A 27,461-nucleotide genomic window follows, 5' to 3' on the forward strand; every position below is an offset into this window, starting at 1 on the left:
CCTAGTAACCGAAGACACTGTAACAATGCTTGAAGTGTCTAATGAATTCTAGCTATTGCTTTAATTTACTTCTGAAAAAAAAAAAAAGGTGGTGAGCATTAGAGTTTTCAACATGTCTAGAAGGGTGGAAGAATTCAATTGCTCTGTGCAAGGGTGCAAAACCCTAGCAAACATCCTCAAATTCATAGTGGCATCAATTATTCTAAGCTTGGAAATTTGGAAGATATGCTTCAAGTAAAGGAGAAAAGCAGAAACAATAAATAAGACACAGCCAAGTATCTCATTGCCCTTCACAGACAGAGTTATGGAGTGAAAGAGTGAAACAGTCAATACCATAGTTAAGTAGAAGATAATTTTCCAAGGAAAAGAAAAAAGGATTTAGGATCTGTTCTTTCCTGAAAAAGAAAGCCCAAAGATTTTTATGTACTTACTGCCCCCTCCCAGTCTGCTGTGCTTCCCTGAACAAGGGAGAGTGGCACCAAGAGACGGAATTCCACAGCAGCATAATTTAAAAGTGTCATAACTGAGAGAAAATTCCAACTTACACAAATTACATTTACTTTTTTTCTTAAGTTTTCCCCCACTTTTTTCCCCCTAGTATTCAGCTTTATATGGGATGCCTGTATAAGAGTACTATAACGTACTGCTTCCTTGTGCCACATACAGACATACACCAATACTTTCCATGGCATTTCTTAGCTCATTCTGTGAATATCATATAATACATCCTCATTTACAAAAGTGAAGTTACCTGATAGAAACTGCATTTCACAATAAGCCACTACATAATCTCTAAGTGTCCTCTGTTGCCAAGGTACCTCTTCCTTATAAAAGTCCGTATCTCAGCTTTTGTACTGTGGGCCTAACTGCTGCCACAAAGACCAAAGATATAAATATTCTTACCTCTATCTTAATTTGAAAATATGCTCTCTAGAAGGAGAAAAAAGCTTATCAGTTACATATGAACCTATATGGCTTGAGTAAACATTGTCTTTCCACTGAGAAAGAACTGTTATAAGAGGTACAATGAGAAGAGAAATAAAGTGCAATGAGAGATAAGTTTGTACGGAGCTGGAGATCTGTTATATGATAGAGAGATCAGCTGAGAATCATGGAACTAACAGCATCAATATTCTCATCTAATTTGTACATGCCAGTAACATGATGGAAAGTACAGCAATGATAGCAGAGCAGTGAAGTCCTACGCTGCAGCAAGTGCTCAAATGCAGCAGCCGTGGGCAAACATGGAAACAAAGGAAAGCATCTGCTTTCCTTTAGGAGCCCTCAGGTAGACAAGGATCTCCAGAGAGAGACCCTTACTTTTACTGCCAACCCTTAAATGAAGTCTGGGAAGGGACGTATCCTGGCTCCACTATTCTGGTCACTCAGATGCACTGCATGCACCTGAGCTCCCCTGGGTTGGCCCTGTTTTCCCACCAGGTGCTCAATCACTGGTTCAGACTGTGACTTAACGTTTCCACTACAATGCTGTTGGTCAGTATATCAAAGTAATCGTGACCAGGAAGGAGGCAGAGATAATGAAATCATAAGGAGGTGGTTTTCTAGTTAAAATAGAAGATGAGGATATAAAATGTATGTTTGTTTCTTTGTGCTGTTTACGTACTGGTTTTGCAAGCAAAGTAAAACAACTTTTATCTCAAAAATAACAAGGATGCTCCTCTTCACCCTATTCACGAGTTTTTGTCAATTTGCTATGAGAATGGATGTTATTCAGCATTACTTGCCCTCCACTACGAATTGCTTTTGATTCTCTTTATCGAGTGACTGCTGACTGTCTAGCATGATTCTCAATTAGAGAGCGTCCCAAGGTCAGTATCTATATGACCTTAGATGTCTTGGTCTGTAGAGACTATATAGTGGTCTACAGCTGCAACTCAATTTCCACCTTTCTCAAAGGCACACAAAAAGTAACCCTGGACAGTTATCCTGCCTGTTCATACATTTCAGGAGTACATCTGCTGTGTGAGTATGCTGGTCTCTGCTGTGCAGAAAATCAGATATTAACCCTTTAGGAAACAATAGTGATGAGAAGACAGGAATTCTGATAGTCCAGAATCACAACACATGGCAAGAGGAGCCATATCTCCCTGCAGAGTAGGACGGGGGTTAAGCAGCAGAAAGCATGCAAATGACATAGAACTAAATGACCCTGGGGAGAGAGAACTCCTTCTAGCACAGAAGAGAGGGTATTTGGTCTCCATGGCACATTTATAAGCTCTTATTTCATCAATAAATGCAGTGACTAATAAATCTCTGTCACAATTTGTTTGCTCTGGAGTTACACTGAGAACATGTTTCAGCTATAAGTAAGGCTGACCCACCTCGCCTAGGAGCATGATAATTGCTCTCTCCATATCTCTACTTACCTCTGGGCTTCTCACTTTTTGACACTTGTTTGATTAAAATCTGGTTTGTACTAGGCTGTTTTTTTCCCATGAGTCTGAGCTGTCTCTTCCCACTACCTTTTCTTCAGCTTTGGGATCTCTTCATGTACTACACACTCTTTACGTGGAACAGCTGCTGCCAAAAGTGGAATTTCTCCCACCACACATCTTCGAAGGCTAAACGAGAGTCTGAGTAGAATCTGCTCATCACCAGGATCAAAATTTCAATGCTTCCTAGTGCTAAAGTAACCACAGATGCCAACGCTGTCACTTCTGTTGCTTCTTACCAAAGTGGGAAGTCACATTCCCAGCATGTAGGGTCTGGAACATCTCTGATGTAGCTTCACAGTTAAAGTGTGAAAGCACAAATAGCACTGCCAGCTTATGCTGAACCACATGGAGTCAGCTTATGCTACAGCCCTGTTGGCACCAGGATACTGATGCAAACTTGTTAAATCTCAGTTGCTAGAGGAGTCTGCCCAGCTGTAAGTACCACAAGAAGATCTGCATCAGCCATCATGCTTCAGGAGCAGAAATACAATCAGTCCCACAGCTCCTCACTCTGATTTCCAGCAATTGTTTTTGCAGCTTCCCTGAAACATCTTGGCAGAAGCCAGTCTCCTGCAGTTCGTGAAAATATCTTACATTTATATTTCCAGAACTACCTTATTTATTTATTAATTTATTTATTTTAAACGAAGGAAAAGACACGAGGACTCCAGCACCTGGTGGAATGCTCGAAGATTTACTATTAGAGAATAGCAGTTGATTTCTAATTCACATGCTTTTGTATGTTAAGATTTCCCACAAGACACTTGCTAGGTGCAATAAGGCACTACAGAGTGATTCAGTAATACAGACAGATGTAAGCAGCTCATCTAATTCAAGATGAGCTTTACATTTGGATGCAGATGCAGGCTACGTAGGTTTCAGTGGTCACTACTGACTGAAGCACTGAACTTTTGGCCAGGTATATGACTGTAAGCTGACATTTGTACCTCAGTTCTGAGAAAGGACACGGATGAATAATTAGCATATACAAGGCGTCTGGTTAAGAGGTAATGTCTTCTCCATTTTTGTGGTGAATTTTTCCCAATGCTGTCCCACCAGACAGGAAGTATAATATAATCAATTTCCTGGGATTAGGAGCGATCTAAACTGTCATCATGTTTATAAATTCACTTGACTGTTTATTTTATGACCTAATAATATTAAATCCTAGGAGTTGTTGAGCAGTTAAGATAGGGAAAGGGAACACCTTTCACAGCTTTTTGAAGTCTGAGGACATGTCATTAATCCCACATGTTCTTCTGCTATTCTAGCAAGGTCAAGTCTTTATAAAGCCTCAAGAAATTGTAAAGTTTTCATTTAAACCAAATACAAGTATCCATGATGCTTGTAATGTCCTGCAGGTTCCTATTTCTTCTTGTTGTACTTCTCTGTTAGGAAACCACTCCACCTTCAATTGTAGGTGTAATTGAAGCAATGTGGACAAGACCCAGATAGCTGCAGATCTAATAGAAACTGGGTTTCCAGAGACCCCAAACCGAGGGCCTGAAACAGTGTTCTGCAAGCCAACCCTCTTTCTCACTATGTTCAACCACAGTATTCTTGTTATAATGTATAGTGTCAAGCCTCAGTAGTGTCTGAGCAGCTCAGAAGTAGGATTTACCCCATACAACAATCTTAATAATCTTTGGTGAGTATGCAGAATAAAACCACTACAGAAATACAGTGCATCATCCAGTGTGGTAGTAACAAGCTTCCAAGCACTGCAATGCTGGTGCAGTTCACTGTCATGCTACATCCAGCACTCAATTCAGAGTTGCATGCAAGGGCACAGGACTGCAGTTATACAAGCAGCAAATCTACCCAAGCATTTCCTTGCTGGGGCAAGTTTGCAGAAGGCACTGTTGCTAAGATGCACGGAGAGCTCGGTGATGAGCCGTTTCTGTGTATGAAGTCAATTTTCATGTTTATTGGATTACGAGTGTATTGAACAGTACTCCCTCCTATAGATTTGTGTTATTCTTCAGTGCCGAGGGACAGTTTGATTTCAACCTCTAGAAAATTCCAGGGCTTTCTTCCTGTATTAAGGAGTTAAACATGAGCCATTTAAGCGAGCAGCCAGTAAAAGTCTAAGCTTTATTAAAGACAGGTCTAGTACTCACTCATAACAAACACGCTTTTACTGAGCCCATTTCTGGCACTTGCAAAAAGTGAAAAATAATTTAGGAAGAGACCTAAAATCCATATATATATCTCACAGTCGTAGGAATTGGCAACTCCCCAGGCTTGCCAATTTTACTAATACAATCCTCAGCTTTTTACAGCGTTCATACAAATTAGCTCAAGATAGGAGAGCAGAAAAAGGTGTTTAGTCTGCTAGCAGGACATTCAGGCAGAGTGCTAGATCTGTTTAGGAGAATTACATACTCATTGGCATTAGGCTGACAAATTGTAATTACTATATGAAGAACTGGAGGGTATTTGGGGAATGCTCATCAGTGTAATTAAAAGTGAGCTTTTGCCAGCTACTTCCTTTTTATGTAGTTATAATCTATTATTTGAACAAAGAAGAAAGAGCCTTTGCGTAGTACAAAACAGAAGAGGTAAGAAAAGGTGTTTCAAAGCTGCAAAATGACTCTACCAGCATGCATTTGCAGACATGTAATTATTCTATTAGATGTATGACTTTTAAAAGAAATTATTGTATTAAAGACAGTTGAAATTGAGAGATGCTGTCTTGGAAAAGATCAGATACTATCTTGGGAATGTAGTGTCGTACACATATACCATATTTCTATTAAGAAATTAATCAATGCAACTTCTGTTTATGGTAATTATTTCATTGAAGTGACTTCTGGAGCTTACACAACCTCCCCCTCACACACACTTCAGATATCTCAAATAGGAAGCTGCTATCTAAATCTGAAATATAGTTTTGGCTACAACTTATTAAACCTCTCTTCACTCCTTGGAAGTGCTACACGTGTCACTAGAGGATCCTCTCCATGTGATTAGCTGTGCACATGCAGTTAGAATATCAGATTGCTCTTTTATACAGTAGCTGTTCTTCCTCAGTACTGCTATTCACCCTGCTAGCAAATTAGAGCAAAAGGTATAGTGGCTTGTCTATCACAGATAGGTATCAACTGTTTCCACCCTTTGACAGAGGATCTAAAAAAGACTAGTAGCGGACATTGGGCTATTGTGTAGTCTAATATATAGCATTTTCTCCCACCACAAATGTACTGCATTCTTCCTCTTAGGGTTTCCAAAGCACCAGTACAATTAACAGACAGCCACACTCTGTGTAGCTGGCTTTCCTTTGGAGAAGAGAAATCCAATTTAAATTGAGTGGATGGACACCCCGTTGGCATGTGATTCAATGATACTTCAGGAGAGGCAGCTCCCCCAAGCCCTCTGGCAGCTGGTAGCAAACTCACTTCCATCCTGGAAACTTCTTTCTGGGAATTGCTTAGCAAGCACAATCACTTCCCTCATCCCTGTTCCTACTATGCCTTAGGAAAGAAATTAATAGCAAGAAGAGAAGCTTCTGAGGAAATAGCTTCTGCTGGCAAATAGGAGAGCATGAGAATCATCTCTGTAAACCTAAAGAGCATTTCCCTGGCTAGTAATTCTACAAGAGACACCAACATAGCTACATCAGAGATAAAAGTACTCCCCTTCTACAGAGAGCTTTCAGTAGCTATCTCCTTCCCAGACTATCCACACATCCCAAATCTGATTGGTTTTGTTCAAGCTGCTGCCTTTTTATTAAATGCATTGTGTGTGTGCACATTATGTTGTGCTCACTGCTTTACAGGACAGACTTATTTTTGTGCAGTACATACTTGATCTTAAGCTTTCTGACCGGTTATAATAATGTTAGTGCATAGATAACTGAGAGCAAGTGTATCATCCTTACCTCACCTTAAGTAGGAAGCACCAAGAGTTACAAAACTGCACAAAGAGTAATGCACCATAAGAAATAATGACAGTGGGTCCTGCTCTTTGCTTATTTGTGTCATAAGGACGATGCCTGGAAAACTGAACCCAGAAGCTTGACTGGACTCTCCCTCTCTAGTTGACTCCCAGGGCCTGGATGAATACTAGCAGCTCCTTCCATTCCTTTTTCTGCTCTTGCCCATTTCTAGCACGTAGGGGAAATCTTGGCAGTCAGCCCAGCCTCTCCTTGTGGATTTAACAAATGGATTAGATTTCCTTCAAGTGTTTCAGGGTAACAAAATGGACTTGTCAGCAGCAATTTTCCCTGAATAAAGTGAGTGTGCAGGTGACATCTTTCCAGTCTTCCTCACTCTTGATAGCAGTCTGGAGCCCAGATCCTTGGTGAAGGAAATTTCTGTCAAGTAGGATGTTACCAACACAAGAAAAGAGAAGGAAAACATCTAGGTCTGTAGCAGGGGAGCATGCACTACTGAGCTGGGAAACAAGAGGCCACGGCTCATATTCTCTGTCTCCTGACATATTACTGATTCTGACTTAGCTGACTTGTGGATGTGAGCTCACGCTGTCCTTTTAGTACATAAAATATTGGATGTCCACCAGACCTATTCTTTGCACTGAAGAAGAGGCAAAACACCCCACTTTTCCCCCCACATCCTTGCACTCATCTGCCAGTTATGCTCTCGTGTTTCCCTGAGAGCTTCTTCTAGGTAAGAATGGCTAGTATAGGAGAAATGCCTGCCACGGATATGGATTAAGTAACCGTAGAAATCCTCTGTTCAGGAAGATATGACATTAATATCTACACCCCATGAAGCAGATGGTGATAAATAAATGGCATATTTGACATATCTGTTATAGTCACCCAACCAAAAAAAAAAGATCAGATCACACCAGTATTGGCTCAGATCTTCTTTCAACGCAGGAAATTCAGTTTCCTCAACATGGTGCCTTGTGCTTATTCTTCCAAGCTGTGCTGTTTTGAAGAACCCACAATAGCTCAAAACTACATTTGCATCAAGGTATTTTATGCTGCTGAGATCTCGAGATATTTTATGGGGTCTCTAAAAACAATATATTCTGGTGAGAAGGTGGAAATGCTTAGTCAGTAGGACTCCCCTCTTCATCCTGTTCTTTAGCACTAGAAAGACAGATTTATATAATACTAGAAAAATATGACCAGAGAGTAGAACAGGTACAACAAAGTGGTTCTGCATAGACTACCATGTCATATGTAAACCCTTTACAAGTATAGAACTTACCTTCCAGATAGCTAAGGGAACTGAAGATAATCACTTCTACTTGAGAAGAGGTTTCTGATGAAGATGTGGAAGCAGTAACAACTTGCAGAGCAAAGTAAATCAACAGCCATAAAAACAATAGATATTGAGTACATTAGAAAAGGGCAAATAGAAGCTAATTAGCCTAAAGGTATTTTTTCGAACTTGCTGGGTTAACCCACACAATTTCCAAAGTATAATATTTTGCACAATTCTTCTCCCTGCTTCTTTTGTTGTAGTTCCATCTTCAGCAATCTACCATATAAATTTGACTTCAGACTGCTTCAATCTCATTCTGCTGTTTGGAGTATTTTTGGACTGACTTCAGAAGTCTTTGGCAAGTTAGTGAAGATTACTGAATCAGTCCATTCCCAAGACGCATCCTATTTATGCTCAGGTTGAGACTGTTTTTATTACTGGGAATGTAAAATAAAATGACAATTACAGCTATTTTCTTGCATTTCCACATTGCAGTATTTTGGCTCCTAAAACCCTTGCTCTCTAACACAGGATTTATCAGACAGTCAGATTCATGAATCTGGACTGTGTAGTTGTTTTTCAGAGATAGTCAACATCAAATATTCAATAGGAAAGAGCAGCAAAAATTACAGTGGATAGCCATGGGATACCAATAAAAGCCTTCTAATGCTGAAAAGCTTGAGTCCTATACACTGACTTTGGGAAGGACCTGCATTAAAAGTTCTAATGGGATAGTTTTTAAGTTGTCCAGTTTCTCTCTGAATCTTGTCACATTCTTGCCATCAGAAGAATCCAATAACTATGTGGAGTTCATCCAACTTAAGAGTAGTTAAAGAACTTGAAGTCCAGAAATTACCTTGAGTTTGTTTTTAATTATGCATAATTCCCCCATGACATAAACTCTGTCCACAGTCAACTCCCTCCACAACACCAATGTAATGGCTTACAACTGAGACCAGAAATTAAGACAACTTAAATTTTAGTGAGTATATTTTGGAATGAGTAGTGTAGGACAGGAAAGAAACATCTAGTTGTTGGAAGGTACTCTTTTGAAAACACAGCCTTTATCAGATCTCACCTATAAAGTTACAGGTTTAATGGAGTCAGAAAAAGATCTAACACAAGAGGGAAGTGATAGAAGGAATAAGACCTACAGCTAATCTTAGCTAGGTTATATCACAGCTCTGTTGGTAGGAGTAGCATTGAGCTATACATCTGGGGCAAAACAGAAGTAGTACTGTGCAACTGACTTTTCATAAACTTACCACTGTTAAATAGTTCCTGTTTATGGTTCTCTAGTCCTTGTCTTACAAAGAATAAGTTAGTAAGACCTCACATGAGATGAATTCCGTTCTCCTTTGATTCTTTCTGCTTTAATCTTCTCCTTCTAGGCTATGCTTTTCTGTGACTCCATCTGTTCTCATGGCAGCTATATGAAAAAAGACAAACAATAATAGATTCCAGGAAATCTGAGATATCCAGAGTTACAAAAAAAAATATATTTCTTTGGGTCAAGATACCCCTAGCTTTTATTGAAAAGGTAGAGTTTTAAAGAGAAACCATGTAAATTGTAATATTTATTTACTGACATAACATTTCTTGAGGGAGCACCATATGCCTTTCAACGTTATCAGATTTTTAAGGACTGGTGTGTTTTTGTGCCAAAGTCAATGCTACTGAATATGCAGGCCTGTAGGGCCTAAGTACAAGGCTACAGAAGTTGGGCAAGCACTATCAGTTGAAAAACCCAGTGGTATTCAGTCTTTGCAGTAGAGGTCATGCCAGATATACTATATAATACAGAATCATGGAAGAACTTGGTTTGGAAGGGGCCTTAAAGATCATCCAGTTCCAATCTTCTGCCATGGGCAGGGTTGCCAACCATTAGACCAAGCTGCCCAGGGCCCCATTCAACCTGGCCTTAAACACCTCCAGGGATGGGGCATCCACAGCTTCTCTGGGCAGCCTGTGCCAGGGTCTCACCATCCTCCAAGTAAAGAATTTCTTCTTATTATCTAACATAAATTTCCCTTCTTTTAGTTTAAAGCTGCTCCCCTTGTCCTATCACTATCTGCCTTTGTAAAAAGTCTGTCTCCCTCCTGTTTACAAGCTCCCTTTCAGTACTGGAAGCCCCAGTGAGGTCTCTCTGAAGCCTTTTCCAAGAAGAACAAACCCAGTTCCCTCAGACTTTCTTCAAAGGAAAGATGTTCCAATCCACTGATCATCTTTGTGGTCTTCCTATGGACTCATTCCAAGGCAGAATAGAGGTGAACAGTCACCTCTCTCACCCTACTGGCCACCCCTCCTTTGATGCAGTTCTGGATACAATTGGCCTTCTGGGCTCCAAGCACTGCTGGTTTATGTCCAGCTTTTCATACACCAGGATCCCTGAGTCCTTCTCTGCAGGGCTGTTTCTCAATAAGTTCTCCCAGGTTGTACACAAATCTGGGACTGCCCTGACCCAATTGTAACTTGCACTTGGCTTTTTTTTGTTTGTTTTAAATCTCATTAGATTCTTCTTTGCCCACTTTTCCAGCTTGTCCTGGTCCCTTTGAACGGCATCCTTTTCTGCATCATTCAGTTTAGTAAGTGGTGCAGACTTGCTGAGGATAGGCTCGATCCCACCAACCAGGTCAGTGAAAAAGATGTTGAAGAGTGCTGGTGCCAAGACAGAACTCTGGGGGATGCTACTTGTCACCAGACTCCACCTCGACACAAAACTGTTGATCATAACCCTCTGGCTATGGCCATCCAACCAATTCCTTATCTACTGAATAGTCAACCCTTCAAATCCCTATCTCACTAATTTAGAGATAAGACTGTGATGTAGGACCATATTAAAGGCCTTGAAGTCTAGGTAGATCACATCAGTCACCCTTTTTTTTGTCTATTGATGCTATCACTCCATTATAGAAAGTCATCAGATTGGTCAGGCATGAATATACAAGTGCAACAGTAATTATGCAACAGAGAGATGATGTAGCATGTTCTAGAGAAGCATGCTTTATGTACTCCCATTCAGAGCAATTTTTACTCTGTATTGTTCTAGCATATCTTGTAGTCTAAAATTGCAAATCCAGGAAAATCCAGAGACCATATTGGATATTTGTTTACTTAAAGCTGACTTCTGGGTAACACAGAGCAACACAGATTTCTATGTGCTATCTGGGTTGGGGGTTTTCTTTTCTGGCTAGTGGGAGAAGATGACAACTTCTTTACGTTAGTAAAGGTCTCAGCAGTTGAACATCTCTATCCCAGAACATCCATCAATACCAAACCAGTGGGCACTGATGCTTAAGATGGGAAGTAAGATTGAATGTATGTAAGCTTGTTTTATGGCAAGATACAGCATTATGACAATTTTGGGAAAGTTAGTACAGTTTTGGCCCTTTGGTTTACAATCTAGGTAGCTACAGAGACTTTCAGTTATTGGAGCTCAATTCTTATATCCTCCACAACACCAGTTTTTAAGAGAAAAGAGGCTTGGCTCTGGGATTCATAGATGTAAAGGCTAAGTAATGTGAGTCAGAGGGCCTCTTTGCAGCACAGTCCAGCTTTCTAAGAAGCCAGAAAGGTAACACTAACTCTTGAGCCAACTAGACAGCTCATGCTAGCCAGAAGGTTTGGCATAGGCCTCTCTAAAGTTTGTCACAGAGCAGGAAGTGCTCTGTCCGGACAGTTTGTTCATTGATACTCTCCTCTGATGCTGGAGGCAGCTGGCTGGAGGATGCCTCTTGTCAGGAGCAATGTTAAAGACAGCTAAATAAAAAACTCAGTCAGTTGTTTTCTCTCAGAAGAGAGGAGGGTAACATTTCAATTGACAACACAGGTTACTACTGGGTCAAACACAGCTTTCTCTGCATTTAATATAGGTCTGGACTGTCAAATCCTTGCCTCTGGAGCATGTGTCCCAGCTAGACAGAGCAAGGCTCTGACAGGCTCAGGCTGTTCCTTTGCTCCTTGCAAAGTCTTCCTTATCAGTCTTCCTCTTGCAACCTTGTCCTCTGCTGCTCCTCTACTCGTGACTCAAAGATGCTAGTAGCATTTACTTTCATAGGCACTTCAACACTGTTCTTCCTCTCTGTTTGCCTCTTTAATAACAAAGATCTCCTGTTCACACTCCCAGAACACCTCTCCTTCTTGCTGAATTTTCTGTTGCAAGTTTTCTTTGAGGTGCAGCCAAAGAGATGAAAATAGTAACACAATAGCAAGCCAACCCTTAAATGAAGTGGATCCTGACTGCACCTCTCCTGGTCACTCAGGTGCATTACTTGTCAGCCATTAAAATCCTACAAGGCCCTCTTCAACCACAGCACCAACAATAACATCTTACCTGAAAACTTCGCAGAGTTAAAACAACAGCTGCTTTTCTAGAACGCTTACTTTGAGTACTTGCCTTTCACATTCAGATAAGAACTGCTTTGTCCAGACAGCAATTAATACAGTCTTTTCATGGGAGGGAGAGCCAGGTCCATTTCTTCTGTAGGCCTTTAACTCTTCCTCTCCCATCTCATGTCTGGGCTATACAAGCCATGCTTCAAAATTAAGGGTCCTGTTTTTACATAGATTTGCAAACCATCAGATACATGCAGAATCAAGAGGTGGAAAGAAAGAAGAAAAAGAACAGGGTATAGTGTCCAAGATGGAATGCACTCCCTTTGTCCTGAATATGATAAAAGAGAAAGACATGCAAGCTGTGAAAGAAGAATGTGCGTAGACCCAAAGTTGCAGCTGCTCCTGGATATTTGGAGAACTCAGATATAATAGCAGTCAGAAGATATCCTTTCTTGCCCCCAGTGAGGAGAGCTTTCAGCTGTCTAGGAACATCCATTTACGCTGCATATATTTATCAAGCAGTGCCTACTGCTCATCTCCATGGGGACATCTCCCTGGGTGTCATGGCTCCAAATGGCCTGGAGGCCAGTTTCTGTCTGTGGGCATGATCAACATCTGTTAGTACTATGTAAGATGTGCAACTACTCCTGAGATCTTGGGATCCCAGAGGTTCAAGAGAACTCTGATTGAAGTAGAAAATATCCAAGGTTAACGTTAAACAAACGTGAGAGATTATGAGAACCAGAGCCAATGGATGACTAAAACTGCAGTGCTCAGTACATCGTGATTCTCTGAAGAGTATCTATAAGATGTTTTTTTCTTAAAATATCCACTGAACACAGTCTGGAGTCCTGTAACTTACCACCACTATTCCTTTACATGTTTCCCTTTATTTTCGTTTGTTTCTATTCTGATGATTGACTAACAGGGCTAATAGTTTCATCTATATAAAAGCTTCTATTTCTTTTGTTGTTGTTGTTGTCTCTACTTGTCCATACCTTTTTTTTCTTTTTTTTTCTCTGTTTTTTCCTCCCTCTTGTTTGCTTTCTTTATATGCAATTAGCAATCTGACTGATGTATCTGATGCTAGAATAAAGGCAGAGGACAATGTCGCTCATTTAGGGAAGTGTTATGATTGAAAACGGCTGACATTTGGGTTATCCGTATCTTGGAAGATTCCAGTATAGCAGAATGTGTTCTTATTTTTATCTGAAACTAGGTCTTTTCTTTTTTTTGCTACTTCAAGTAGTGATGAAATTCAGTAGAAAATGACAGTGTATCATACTTCTGAAACCAAACATGCTCCTCAGATTGAACCTCAGCTGTTGTTGGATCAGTCAAGAACCTTGTGCATTTTCACACTGCAGATGACAATGTCCATGACTATAGGCCTGCTCTGTAGATCTGATTGCCTTGGCACAGGTGTTCCACACTTTTTGGGCTAGCCAGCTCTCAAAATTGCTGCCCCGGGAGTTGGGTAGAACAGAGAGCCAAGTGGATGGAAATATTGGATAAATGATGGCCCCTATCCAAGGGACTACTTGTATTGCATGGCTGCGCTACTGATTTGGGATATGGAGGTATGAACCTCAAGAAGCCTGCCAGGAAATCCAGACAAAACATTGTGATTTCAAGAATCTTTGTCAAACCCAAGATGTCACCAGATAGTTTAGTCTGATGATGCAGCATTTTCTGCAAAACCAAAGTTTTATCAGAAAATTCCTTTTTTTTTCTAGATACTTCTAGCTGGAAGCAGAATGACAAGATGTAGGAGCTTGACTATTTGTGTGAGTCTGCTTGAATGTAGGCTCAAAAGTGACCCCACCACTTGCTTCAGAAAAAAGACAACACAGGTAATTTATGGAACCCTAGACAGGTAGTTGCCATACAATAAGTTTGAATTAGAAACAACATCATGAGAAACAGCAATAACGAGACTGGCAGGAGAGAAGGAATGTGAGCTGGGTAGTTACAGAAATGGAAGATTGGGAGATGAATTTGGTATGTCACACAAACATATCCCTTCTTTTCCAGCAGTCTGCATGTCACAGGCAGGAATCTGGGGCATGGACAGAGGTCAGTGAGGTAAAGCTAATGCTTCCCTCTTCACCTTGCTGTGTTGCTTCTGTTAATCCTGCTGCTTCTAAGGAAAGATTCTTTTTGACAGGGCACTGGAAGCCAAGGAAGCAGAAGAACTAAGCAGTTTGTTACATTGAGCTAGCTGAGAAGCAGAAAGGGGATGGTTGGGAACAGGATCATTGTTGTCTGTAATTTAGCTATCTTTGTGGCCATCTCCATCATATTTTGAGAAAGATAGAGGTGATAAATTTCACATTTCAGAAAAGAAATTCCAAAGCCTTCAGAATAAGCTGGGACCCCATGACAACCAGGAGACTTAGTTTTACTGCTTATGTCTTGGTTAGAAGCTGCAAAAACATTTTTTAAAGATGACACCATCTGAGCCCTGGCTCTCTGCAGTAGCACTGAGAATGGAGCTCCAAGTGCTATTCTACCAACTTGCAGACAGAGTGATTTGTGCTGTCTGAGGATTCAGCCTGCTTTATGTCTCCTGCTTTCTTTCTCCTCTTCTTATGTGGTTACCACTCTTCTAGCACTTTTTCCCCTGCCATTGTGTCTCTTTTTAGTGACTCCCTTTTATTGATGAAGGTCAGGGTGTTGAAAGTTGACTATTGATTTATGCTGCCTCTGACACCTTAAGGGTCCACATGGAACTATCTTAATTTTCAGAAATGCTGAGCAGCTCTTACTGGATTCCAGTGCTCTGATAAGAGCCCAGTACTTCTGAAGACCAAGCTTCTTTCAAATGTTTCCAGGCAAGGGACCCAAGAGCAAGTCACTCAGATTTAGGATTTCTTCCTTTGGATGAATTCTTTTGCCTTTCTCATCTAATAAGCACGCTTTTAGCTTTTTGTTTTCCTGTTTTCCTCATGCTTGTTACTTAAGTTTTTGTTTCTCTTGCTGTGATGTCTTCCTACTTTCTGTTTTCCTCATGATCATAGCACATTCTCTTATGCTTGTTATGCTACTTTTCCGCTGCTATTATTGGCAATGCTCAATACTGATGTGCTGAGGCAATTTCTATGCTTTAGAGAGGCTTCAAGAGAAATATCTTCAGGGTTACTTCAGCCATTCTTATGACAAAAAATCAACTTATTTGCATTAAAATGTATAGGAAAAATATCTAAAAAAATACATCTAAGGAAATATTTGTGTCCAGAACTAAATAAATGTCAGATCCAGCAAAATTGTTTTCTTAAGATGTATGGGATCATGGGCCAGATACTGACAGAAAGAAAACTTTTTGTTTGAATAGTTTTGGCTCCTCTCTACAGCTTGACATCAGCAGCGGGGAGGGCAAAGGAGAGGAAAAAATTGTCAGCTCACTTCTCTCCTGCTCCCCACCATCTCAGAGTGCATAATGTTCATGCGATAATTAGATTTATTTTTCAATATCATTAGGTGTTACTGTCCCCTTGGAACAGCCTTGGGGAAGACATTCTCCTATAAGTTTTCTGCTGAATGAAATGAATACTAACCTGCTACTGTTTGTTTTTTTTCTTACAGGAATGAAACAGTTTTGCACCAGTTCTGTTGCCCAGCAGCTGATGCAGAGCAGAAGCCTTCATCTCCAGACTCTTCACCAAGGTGGGAAACTGGTGCCAGATAAACAGATACATAGATAAACTTTCTTCTTCATCTTCTCCTGCTTTCTCATCTCCCAGCAGTATCTCACTGATGGGAGACAAAACTCACATATTATACACTCCGATCCTCTTCCACCCTCCCTTATGCACCACATCCCCTGCACTACTGTCCCTCTCTTTTCACTCCCAGATATTACTCCTTCAGTGTAATTGCGCAGAACCCCCTCTGGTCTCAACTCACACATATCCTCGCACCTCCAATACAAAGTTTCAGTCTTTCTTCCAACACCTGCTTTGATTAACCTCATCCATATTTGTATATTTTCTGACTTTCCTTCATCACTTTGACAGTGATGTACACATGCCTCACTCTACTCCTTCAAAGTAGTTACCTACATTATAAGTTGGTTGGGCACACAGTGGTAGAAACCTACAGCATTTAACCTACAGTAAAAGTCATTGAATAAACTCGGGGTTCTGTCTCACTGGGGCATACATGGTATCTGTTTCTTCTATCCCACATATGCCTGGAGTGAGAGCTGACCTCTCAGAAATGCTCCACTGGGATCTTATTTGTCCATAACAACTGAGGTAGCCTGGCGCAGAGGGGCACGGTTTCACCGAACACACAGATGAAATGGTTTGATCTTGCCAGGTCAGTATAGACTGGAGCTATTAGCTGCTACCAACTTCTATTAAATGCAGCCAGGGTTGGGCACAGCAGCTGCTGCAGCTGTCCTTCATCAGTGAAGGACATTGGTGCCAAAACCAAGGGCTCCAAGGCGCATCAAAGGCACTCAGGATTCACAACTGGATAGTTTCCATGCTCACCTTGTCTCTCCATTCTTACCATCTTGTTCTCTGCTCACAACCTCTTACACCTCAATTTCACAGGCCTGCTCCATTTTCTCATGACTCATCACCCTCTTGTAGACAGTAAACAGGTTCCTTTGAAGATTTTCCACATCACACTGCTAGACTTTTACGTCTGGCCTTTGGCATTGGTATAAGAAGCTTGAGTTAGTGGGAAGGGCTCTGAACAGAATGAGGCAATTGAATTGCAGTAGCAAGGCTACAGAATTTTTGAAATCACAGAATCACAGAATTGTAGGGGTTGGAAGGGACCTCTAGAGATCATCGAGACCAACCCCCCTGCCAAAGCAGGTTCCCTACACCAGGTCGCACAGGTAGGCGTCCAGGCGAGACTTGAATATCTCCAGAGAAGGAGACTCCACAACCTCCCTGGGCAGCCTGTTCCAGTGCTCCGTCACCCTCACCGTGAAGAAGTTCTTATGCACATTCGTGCAAAACTTCCTATGCTGCAGCTGATGTCCGTTTCCCCTCGTCCTGTCTCCACGTACCACTGAAAAGAGACTGGCCTCACCACTATGGCCGCCACACCTCAGATATTTATAAACCTGGATCAGGTCCCCACTCAGTCGTCTTTTCTCAAGGCTAAACAGACCCAGTTCACTTAGCCTTTCTTCATAGGGGAGATGCTCCAGGCCCTTCACCATCTTTGTGGCCCTCCGCTGGACTCTTTCCAAGAGATCCCTGTCTTTTTTGTACTGGGGAGCCCAGAACTGGACACAGTACTCCAGATGAGGCCTTACCAGGGCAGAGTAGAGGGGGAGGATCACCTCCCTCGACCTGCTGGACACGCTCTTTTTAATGCACCCCAAAATGCCATTGGCCTTCTTGGCCATGAGGGCACACTGCTGGCTCATGGCCAACCTGTCGTCCACCAGGACGCCCAGGTCAAATCATGTTTCTCTTGTTTGTTCTGCTCACTGGAGCAGGCTGTGATTTATGATTTCCTTCCAAGGAAAAGTGTGAGTGCTGGACAGCTGTGAAGAGAACAGGTGTGCATGTTTATGTATATACAAAAGCAGGGTTAAGCTACACTTGGAGACAGAGTAAAGGAGCAAGACCCCTCATGCCCATCTGTGTATGCAGATGGAAGGGTTAACAGCCCGTGATGTCTATGCTGCAGACTCTCAAACATTGGTAAAGGTTGTGTGACAGCCTCATGAGATGTTTGCAGTTGTATACCAGATGAAGAGGTGCTGGCTGTCACCATACCCTGATCCTTGACTCTGATCTGTCCCAGCCCCCATCTTATTTCTGATCAACTCCATTAGTTTCTAGCATTTTCTAATTCTACAAGGCTGTCATTACCTTAGCATCTTAAGGTCTAGGGTAATTTTTGTCATGCTGATGTATCAGGTTTTTGGCCTAATCATTCCAAAGGCCCTGTCCATCTCTGAGCCTCAGTTTGTCTGCCCACCTTGTGCTGCCCACCAAATTTCCCACTTAGGGTTTGGCAGAAAAATCGAAGACAAACAATTTATTCTAGTAATTTAACAACTTGGCAAGTTGCATCCAAAGATGAGTCTGAATCAGGGAATTCAAAAGAGGAGATGAATGAAATTGACCCCTACAGTATGTTGCATCTGAGGTTTCAGTTGAGGGGCCTCTCATACTGTTCTTCATCTGTCCTTTTTTTCTGTCAGCTAAACTGTCTTTTGTAGCTTGCTCCCATGCTCACTTGTAGCAGGACCCCTGCTTTCCTTACTTCCTTTCTTTCTAAGGTTTTCTCTTTTCCTTTCCATTTCTAATGCCCTAAGCTCCAGTAGAAGCTCCGAGCCTGTCTGTATGTGACTCAATATTCTGTGCAGAGACGAAAATGGTTGAAGTCACTGTGATTGTTTGAAGGCAAGAAACAGTCACACAGATTTTTGCTTTTTGAAAAAGAACAGCTTTTATGTGCAATCTCTGTGTGTAATGGCTTCAGGTGAGAAGAGTATCCCTGCTTCCCACACTGTGCCAGGAGAAAGGCAGAGCACATGCAGGACTATTAAGCTCACTGCTCAAATTTATGTTGGACAGAACACATCTCCTAGTCTCTGCCAGGTCCTGCAGTCTTCCATGGGCATGCTTGGTTCCCGAAGCTGTATATACAGAGCAGTGAGGAGGACAAGACAAATGGCAGAACAGGGAAACCACAGGGTCACCACAGAGCTCTTGTCTATAGCTGATAGCTATGTTACTCTGGAATGGCTCAATGCACTGCTGAGAGAAGCTCATCAGATCATTTACAGAGCCTGTCACCCTGCTCAAATCATGAGCAAGCTCCATTTTGAACTGAGGCAGAACAAAAGTCAATCAAGTCTGAAATATGTGGGTAAGACAGCCTGAATAGGCAATCAGTTCCTGGGTGAACCAGGAATATCACTAAATAAGACCATCAGGACTTCTGGTGGGAGAGCCTGAGACACAGCATCTCCCTGTGCAGTTGTCCTGAGCCCCACTGAGAAGACAACTAGTCAAAAGTGGTGTTGTGGTGAATTTGATAAACCAGCTTGGGTTTCTTCTTTCTTTTTCCCCTCCTTGATCAGGCATTTCCCTAAATGAGATAAATCCTGTCAGAACTGATGCCACTAATAACCATCAACGGTCTAGTTTTAATTGGAGTTTGCTTCATTAATGCCCCAACTCCTCTCAGTGCGGCAGATTAAATAATGGACTTGCAGCTCATTTACACAAACCCCCAAACTGCAGGGCTGAGCTGCAATCCCTTAATTAAACAGCCTGGCTGATCCCTACCGCTGCCTCGGCTCATCAGTCTAAGCCGATTAAAGAGAATAGGGACTAATAAAGAGCATAAACAGGGAAGTGACTCTCGTCTCTTCAAGGGACTTGGAGACTCCAGCAATGATCAGCTGATGTCTCCTCCTCTACCAGAAAACCTTATCTCAGCCCACATCACCTCATCTGGGACCTGCAAGAACAGTCCTGCTATCAGTGAGAACCCAACCTCATCTAGGGAGACAGAGGGAACAGGGGCAGCAGGAAGGTAACACAGCAGGGAAGGTGAAGACAAAGAGGGAGGTCTAATTCAAGGCAATAAGATCACCTGACTTCAGGACAGATGAGTTAGAGCAGCAACACAGCTCAAAAATGAGTCAGAAGGAAAAGGAAACGCTAGGTTGGCTGTTACGATCAGCCTGCAAAAAAAACTTGGTTCTGTTTGTATTTTATGATAGTCATTGTCTGTTCTTCTTGTGTTGTCTTCCCTGTTGTTTGTTCTTCTAGATTTCTGATTTTTTCTTTGCTACCCATACAGTTGAAAAAGCCTTGGCTTCACGTGGGTAGGAATGATTGGGAACAGACCAGCATCTAACCACTCAGCAGAAGCCAACTTAATGAAGTAGCTGCAACCATTCTCACTTGTACTGTTCAGCATTGCTTCACTGACTGCCACTTGCCTTCTTCCCCCCAGTACATGAATTAATCACTGTGGGGAATGGAGCTGGGTGTTGCAGTTTCGTGAGTTTAGCAATGTGAATTTCCCACCTGGCCGCTGAATTGATGCTGTAGGCCAGGAGCTTTTAGGGTACAGACGTGAAACCAATGCTTACCACTAGGAAGCCCAGAGACAGTGTAAGGTGGTGGCAACAGCAGGCAGATTGCTGTCACCAGGCTCTGCTTAAGGCTTCCCTATTTCAAAGTATTGTGCAAACATGTGAAATGCACAACCATTTCTATATTGGACCTGTGCACCACTGACTTTGTGATCACAACCCATCTGAGATGCCAGAGATCAGGCTGAGGGGAATGAGGAGACTCCATGAAAGCACAGTAGGAACTAACCCTACTCCTTTGCTGAGGTGCTGATTAGGCTGTTATTTAGCTAAACCCTATAATTTCATAAAGCAACTTCTCTTTTTCTTGCTGGCTTCTCCTGTTAGTGGCAAGGTTTCATTCTAAGGATTTGAATAGCCTTGTAATTGCATTTCCCACTTCTCCCAGTCTCACACAGTGGAGACTGGTGTCCCAGAACAATGACTTTAAAATGTGTCCAGCAGCAGCCCAGCTCTAACAGGATTACATACCATTTGCTTTTGTGTGAGGTAATAGCGCTGAGATGAGAAAGATTTGTTTCTATTAGTGTAATGAGAGGAAATGGTGGAGTCACAATTAGAGGGAAGAGTACATTCATTCAGTTGCCTTTCACAGGCTTTTTGGTGCCTGCCTCAGACTTGCCTGTGGTGCCAAATAGGAAATCAGCAGAAAATCACCTCTGCTCCAGTATGGGAAATGTTTTACATAAAACATTAAGTGCTTGGGGCAGATCTGTTTTGGCAATGGACATGGGAACTGCACTGGAAGTTTGAATTATTCTCGGATTCCATCCAGGTAATGGAATGGGATCTGAGTACAATTGTCTGAGGGGCAGTATCAGACCTCAGAAAAATCTTTGGGAAGGAGTGATATTCCACCTGTATTTGTGGAAGAAGTATGGTACTTGCTATCTGATAGAAGTACTGGTGAGACCTGACCTACTTTTAAGGAAAGGAAGCATAGTCTTCCCAAGGAGAGGAGATCAGGGGTCTGAACAGGAGCTGGGATCTGAAACATTTATGGAAAAGTTGGGCAGGCTCTGCTCACGCTGCTCTGCTCACATTTGCGCAAAACATTTTCTCATGAGATGTAACTTTCCAGTACAGATAGTGTTGCTTAGTTCAGGATTGAAACACGATCAGTGCAACTGGCAAGTGTTTGCTTCATGATTATGATCCAATTAAATTGCAACTCAATATAGTTTAAACTTCAAACAGCTGTGTACTCATTTCTAAAGAGCCTTCTGAATTAGTTGCTGTTACAGATTGGGTACTGCTTGGCATCACAGCACCAATTAGTGGTAAGGAGATATGAAAATCATTGGATGCATCTCCAAGCCAGCCTTCCCTGCAGTTCTGATGAAACTCCCTATTGTCCTGTTTTGACTGTTACCAAAGTATTCAAATGGAAATATCTGTTCTTGCTGGAAGAGGTCCTTTGTACTTGTTGCTCCACTGCTGCATGTGGGAGGGTGAAAAATGGATGGACAGATTTTAGTTCTTTGAAATCAAACCTTCAGGATTCTTTCCTCACAGCATTCTGAGCTGCATCGCAGTAAGCTACACCTTAAAAAAACACATGGTTATAAACAAAATCTGATTTGTTTTACTTCTGGGCATCTGTTGTCTCTGACACTTCATATGTCTTTACCTGAACTCGCTGTTCAGAGACAGAACATGAATTTGTTCTGTATCCTATGGAATATTTCTAGAAGGCGCTGACACAAAAGAGCCATGAATGTTATCCACTGCACAAGTCACAGCATCGCGTCCCTCTTTAGCTCTCCTCTGCTGTAGCCTGGGCTGTGCTAAATGCACTACCAGTCAGATCCTCCTGAGAAAGCCACAACGTTGTGTTCAGTTTGTGACTGCAGTAACCCTTAAGACTGAGGGCCATTAATTTTATGGGAATTGAACTGCTCTCCAAGTTAATTCTCCTTTTAGAATACCACCAGAGCATCTTGAGGAAAAAAAAATCCATTGGGGAATGATAATTTTCCACCAGTATTCACCACTCTTAAAGCATTACAGGAAAACAGCTGAGCTGCACAACATTGTGTCTGAACCTGCGAATGATTGACCTTGTCTGACAGAAAAAATGCATATCCAGTTCATGAAATGGGAAATGAGCCTCTCTGGCTTAGGTTTGCAGGCAAGATATTAGGTGTATAGCCTGGAGGTCAGTGCTTCATCTCAGCTCAGAAGCACTCGGTGGCTGTGGCCCAGGTGTGAAGCATGATAATGATTCTAGTTTGTATCAAATAAAAATTTATCACCTATCACACAAAACAGCACAATAACTCTGAGTAATTGCCCCCCAGCTTGCAGTGTCAAGTGAAAGCTCCCACAATTAGTGGATTGTGGAGGCTGAATTCTTCTCTGACTCTTAATAGAGAACACTCCAGGTCAGGCTTACAGCACCTGCACATACCAGTGTAAAGCAAGCCTCCATGCCCATGGACTGTTCCTTGTCTGCTCTGAAGACAAGAGACTTTATATGCAAAGCTCTTCTTCATCTGACTTTCATTCCAGCTGAAGCTCTCCACAGCACTGCTTTTGAAAATACACAGGAGAAGTTTGAGCAACATTTCTGTTTTGTTAGCACATCCGGTTTGTGCTTCTTTTCTCATTTCTTTTCCTTATTGAGGTCACAGGCATGAAGAGAGGATTTTTTTCTGCTTCTTAACAGCTCATCTACTTCTTATTCTTTCCTCCCTGTAGACTTAATAATCCTCTGTTCGAGATATTACAATTGGAGTTTGTGGAGATGTGCAAACAGGCAGGGCTAGGTCAGCAAAGTTCACATAAATATTCCCCAGGATCAGTTGCCTGAATTTTGATTTCAGTCTAACACAGACATGTGGGTCAGAAGTAATATCTAGACCCAGACTGGAACTCTCTCTAAGCTTTTATGGATGTTTTATACAAGCATGACCAGCAGTATTAATTGCTTTTCAGAAACCTAGTTCCAGAACCACAAAGGTAGTCAGTGCACGTAGATTTAGGGGAAATATGAAAATACAATTATAAGCAAGAAATCTTTCAGAGAAGATCCCTAACATTATAGTTACCAACAAGCTTGGGAATCTCTTGCAGGAAAATATAGTTGGCAATTCTGCTACATGGACTAGAAAGAATGGCTCTTTCTGGAAGCATCCAAAGAAACAGGAGGTGAGTTTCAGATGCAGTGCCTTGGTTCTGTAAAGGAGGTCTACCAGGACTGAACATTTCACACTATCTTCCACACAGGCATTTCTCTGCTTCTTGTCTCAAACAGCTGATGCAACCATTTTCAGGCAAATATGGAGAACACAAAGGTGAGGAGGTACAGTGAGGACTAGGTGGGCTCTTCAAAAATATTTCTTATAGCATTTGGAGTGTTCCTATCACATTAGTTGCTTTGTCTGACCTCTGTCAAAACCTTTCTTAAAGAAGATGGCAGCTCAAATGAAATCATTCTGAAGTATCATCTTTAGAAACTGCAAAGACAACTTTCAGACACTTTTACTGACGGCCTGAGGCTGTGTCCAGCTACTGAGTGGCCACGTATGCTTCCAATCCTTTCTTCATCCCTGGTGCTTCTGTTGCCTCCATGGATCCTGCCCTAGAGGAATTCAGACTTGCAATCAAGCACTCTTCTCCCACATGCGACAGCTGTTCCCATTTTCTGGGCCACAGAGAGTGGTAATGTCAGTAAATAGAGCTGACCATAGCCAAACCTCACAGTAGCTATTTAGAGTAATTTATTGCCTTAATTTTAGGTGATGCACTCATGACTTGCAGATAAACATCATCTTCCCCTCCCCGCTAGCCCCCCATATTGCAAAGAATTCTCTGTCCATAACATGACAACTTCTCAGTATCAGCGGAATGCAACATTAACAGCTTCTGTATCCTGTGCTTTTGGTTTGATAACGCCACAGAGCTGCTTGAGAAGAGGCAATAACTGCTTTGGAAATAGTCCTGCGTCTAGCACTGAAAAATGGTCACAGAAGGTTGATAAAGTAATAGCAGATGGACTGCGTTGGAGCTAACGCCATTCATTGTAATCCCCTACTGGTATCAACTGACCTGATCTGCATCAGTCAAGATCCTGTCCCCACTCCTAAAATTACAGATCTTTTGTGCGCTAAGGTGTGTTCTATTGAACGCAGCAGGTGGTTTCTTCGGACCCTCTGTCCACGCATTTCTTCATGGCTCACAAGGCAAAGAATTTGGCAAAGGGATGGAAAAAGGAGCCACTGAAAAATAAAGAAAGACAGATTCAGCCCAAGAAAGAAAGTAGAGCTACTAAAAGGAAAACGATGGTAAACATGCTACACAGAGAAAGAGAATCACAGAAAAGAAGGTAGCAGAAAAAGCAGGAAGTTAAAAAATAGGATAAATGAAAGAAGAAACAGAAAGGAACAAGAACATAGGAACAGGAGATAAATCAGAAATATTCCTGTTCATGCCAACATTCTTTGGCAGTGACAGCAGCGGGGCTCTGGCCGTTTATCACACAGTTTCTTGCAGTGTGGTGTCAGTCCAAAGGCCTGTTTTTTGGTTTTTTTTTTTTGTACTCTGCAATACTAACTGACTCCTATGCAGGTTGATCTTCTCACCAGCCCTATGGGCAAGTTCTATGTTTTCCTGTTGGAAACACATGCCCATGCTTCCATGTTCTTTCTTCTGCCTGGCAAGCTTTCAGATTGTTAAGGAAGAACTGAGAAGTCTGAGATGCTGAGGAGGAACACATTGTACCACTGCTAAAGCCTCTTTCTTTGGGTTCTGCAGATAGCTGGATAGCTGAAGGAGAAGGAGTAAAAAAAAAGATGGCAGATTTTTTGGGGCTGTCATCCTGCCTGTTCAGAAGACTGCAGAAGTGCTGAGGTCCACCTCTTTCTTCTGTGAGAAAAGATCATCCTGAAAAAAAAGCATCAAGACATAAACAGGAATTCAGGCCAAGTGACCTTTGGGTGACAAAATCCCCCCATCTCCATTTTGAGTTTGTGGATGTAGAAGCTGAATTGGATCTAAAAAGTGAAATGCAGTGCTATTGAATGATGCTAGTGAGGTCAAAAGAGCAGAGGATGGGATAAAAGTGTCAAGAAGCAGGACTGTGGGTAGAGAGGAACTTGCTGATTCTCACCCATAGATATTCTAGTAATGAAAATGCCTAGCCTATTTCCTAAAGCCTTCCACACAACTCTTTTCTTTGCTCTGCAGGGTAACCTGCCGTTGTACTGGCTAAATGCAAAGTTAGTGCAGATGGGAAAATGAGGAGAGAAACAGAGAGGAGAACCCTTCCAAGTTAAGCCATTCTATGATTCGATTACTCATGCTTAGAGGACAGTTCCTAAGATGTCTAATGGGGGTAATGAGGATGACAACATTAGAGTGTAAGACAGCAAGATTTTGCCCTTTCTTAGGAACTGCCACTACAGTATTTGTATGTATAAATGGGTTAACTTTATAGATTTAAGTCCCACATCCTGTGAAACTACAACCTTATCTCCCAGGTATTTGAAGACATCGCTAAGATGATATATGGGTTATTTAGTCCATACCAGTGGTCATGGTATTCAGAGCTGTCATTGAGGTGAGGTGTAAATTAAAGGCCAGTTTGCGTTTAGACTGTTTTCATTCTGGACTGAGGAATTTAATTCTGGCCACACAGATTGGAAGTGTGCTCTAGCAATTTCTAATGCTCTTTTCTCAGTAATTTAGTTCTTTCCTATATATTTTATATATATTATATAATTTTATATATATATATAGTATATATGTATTATATATTTTTTTATATATATATTTATATATTTTGTGTCATCATACTACAGGGAACTCCATGCGCCTAGTGACGAGAACTATGTGTAAACTTCTTATGTCACAAACCGGTATGTTGCAGCTTTCACGTAAATAGGTTGTGCTGGTGTTATTATTGCCTGTCTGTCTGGGTTGACTGCCATCTCTCTTATCTCAGTTTTTAGGGAAAGAGGGAAGATGGGAGTAGGTTTCTTTATGTACTCATTTCTGAACATTTACTCTTCTGCACATCTCTTCAAGTGTGACTGCAGAATATAACAGATGTAATTTCTCACAGTACACTAATGTGAGGGTGGTAGATCAAGATGCAAAAAAATGAATGGTTCAGAGTTGCACTGTGAAAACTACTGCTATGCTGTTATAGCACATCTGGATCTAATAAGCATCTTATGAGCTATCTTAAAAATATATCATATTTTTAAAGGTAGATCCTCCATTGACTTACGGAGGGGTCTGAGTTCGTTGATGCAATGGAATTCAATACCAGCCACGGTTCTGCTCAACAACACAATAGCATTGGATGTGGCAAGACAAAGTCCTGTTTTTCTTAGTCATCTTGTCCAAAAAGATTCATGTCTGAGTAGAAAGTATAGGGATGGCAAACATTTTCATTCCTCAAAAGGAGGAAAACGTGAAGTGGCCCTGGAGGAATCTGAACTTGTGTGACTGGATGAGCAAGTTGTTAAGATACTGTCTTCCAAATAAGAATGCAAAAAGATAGGAAAGGGAATAAGGCCTCAAGAAAGAGAAGTTGCATGGAGTGGATCAGGATGTGAAGGAAGCAGCAGTGAGAAAGCAAGTTAGAATATGGAGAAGTGGAATTTTGGGCCTACTGCATATTGCTGTGGTGGTAGCCACTGGATGAGAGAAAGGAGGAAGGAATGCTAACCATGCTTTTTCTATCTTGGTCTTCAGGCATAGGCCAACCCAAAACTCTAGATCTGAACTTACTGGGAGAGTTAACACACTGGATCAGATCTGCCTTCCTAAAGCCAATGAGTGGTGTTTTGACTGTATTTAGGATAGTGATCTGAGTCTGTTACTCTTTATGTTGAGGAAGTCTGGGCTTCCTCCCCTTTGGTCTCACACAAAGAACGGCCTTCTATTGCAGCAGTGACCACAAGAGAAAAAAATAGCTGATATATTTGAGAACACTTGCAAAACGTGTCTGAGTTACACAAAGGTCTTCTAGTGAAGTAGCTCCGTCACTGCCTTCAACAATGTCTCCATCCCTTAGAAAAGAACCCAGAGGTTCATTCCAACCCACTATCTGCAACAACAGGTGGAAAAAGAAGACCACAGAAACCCTTGCCTAGGTCTATAAATCCGAAGAATTGTGTCCCTGACCCAGATCTCAGGTAGCTGAAATAGGAGAGCAATGGGCTGAGGGGATATGCAAGGTTACCTCCCTTGTAGAGGCTCTGCTGTCTCCCAGCCCTGAATTCATCTCGTTTTAGCAGTAAAATTCTATCTTCTGCATGATTGCACCGGCAGGCTTTTGTCAGCGAATTCAGTGATGTTTAAACCTGCCTTAGGGATGAGGAGCCAAGAGATCTGAGTCGAAGTGGCAGAAAGATTGCTGCTGAGAAGCCAAGTTTCTCTTTCCTGGGGTGCTGA

At 41.8% G+C, this 27,461-nt stretch overlaps 2 protein-coding genes across 5 annotated transcripts in view; both read left to right on the top strand.

Annotated features, from left to right (window-relative positions):
- Positions 1 to 27,461, top strand: part of LOC100542571 (zinc finger protein OZF-like) — a 1,148,434-nt gene that overhangs the window by 878,266 nt on the left and 242,707 nt on the right. The gene's annotated exons all lie outside the window — the stretch shown is intronic.
- Positions 15,536 to 27,461, top strand: part of IQSEC3 (IQ motif and Sec7 domain ArfGEF 3) — a 55,281-nt gene continuing 43,355 nt past the window's right edge. For 2 of the 3 annotated variants that reach the window (XM_010714260.2, XM_019612423.1), the window contains exon 1: positions 15,536 to 15,634. The gene's annotated coding sequence lies outside the window, so the exon portion shown is untranslated. The remainder of the gene's footprint in view (positions 15,635 to 27,461) is intronic. The other variant, XM_010714255.2, reaches the window with a different exon arrangement.

The sequence above is a fragment of the Meleagris gallopavo genome, chromosome 1, assembly GCF_000146605.3.
Source record: "Meleagris gallopavo isolate NT-WF06-2002-E0010 breed Aviagen turkey brand Nicholas breeding stock chromosome 1, Turkey_5.1, whole genome shotgun sequence".
Lineage (NCBI taxonomy): Eukaryota > Metazoa > Chordata > Aves > Galliformes > Phasianidae > Meleagris > Meleagris gallopavo.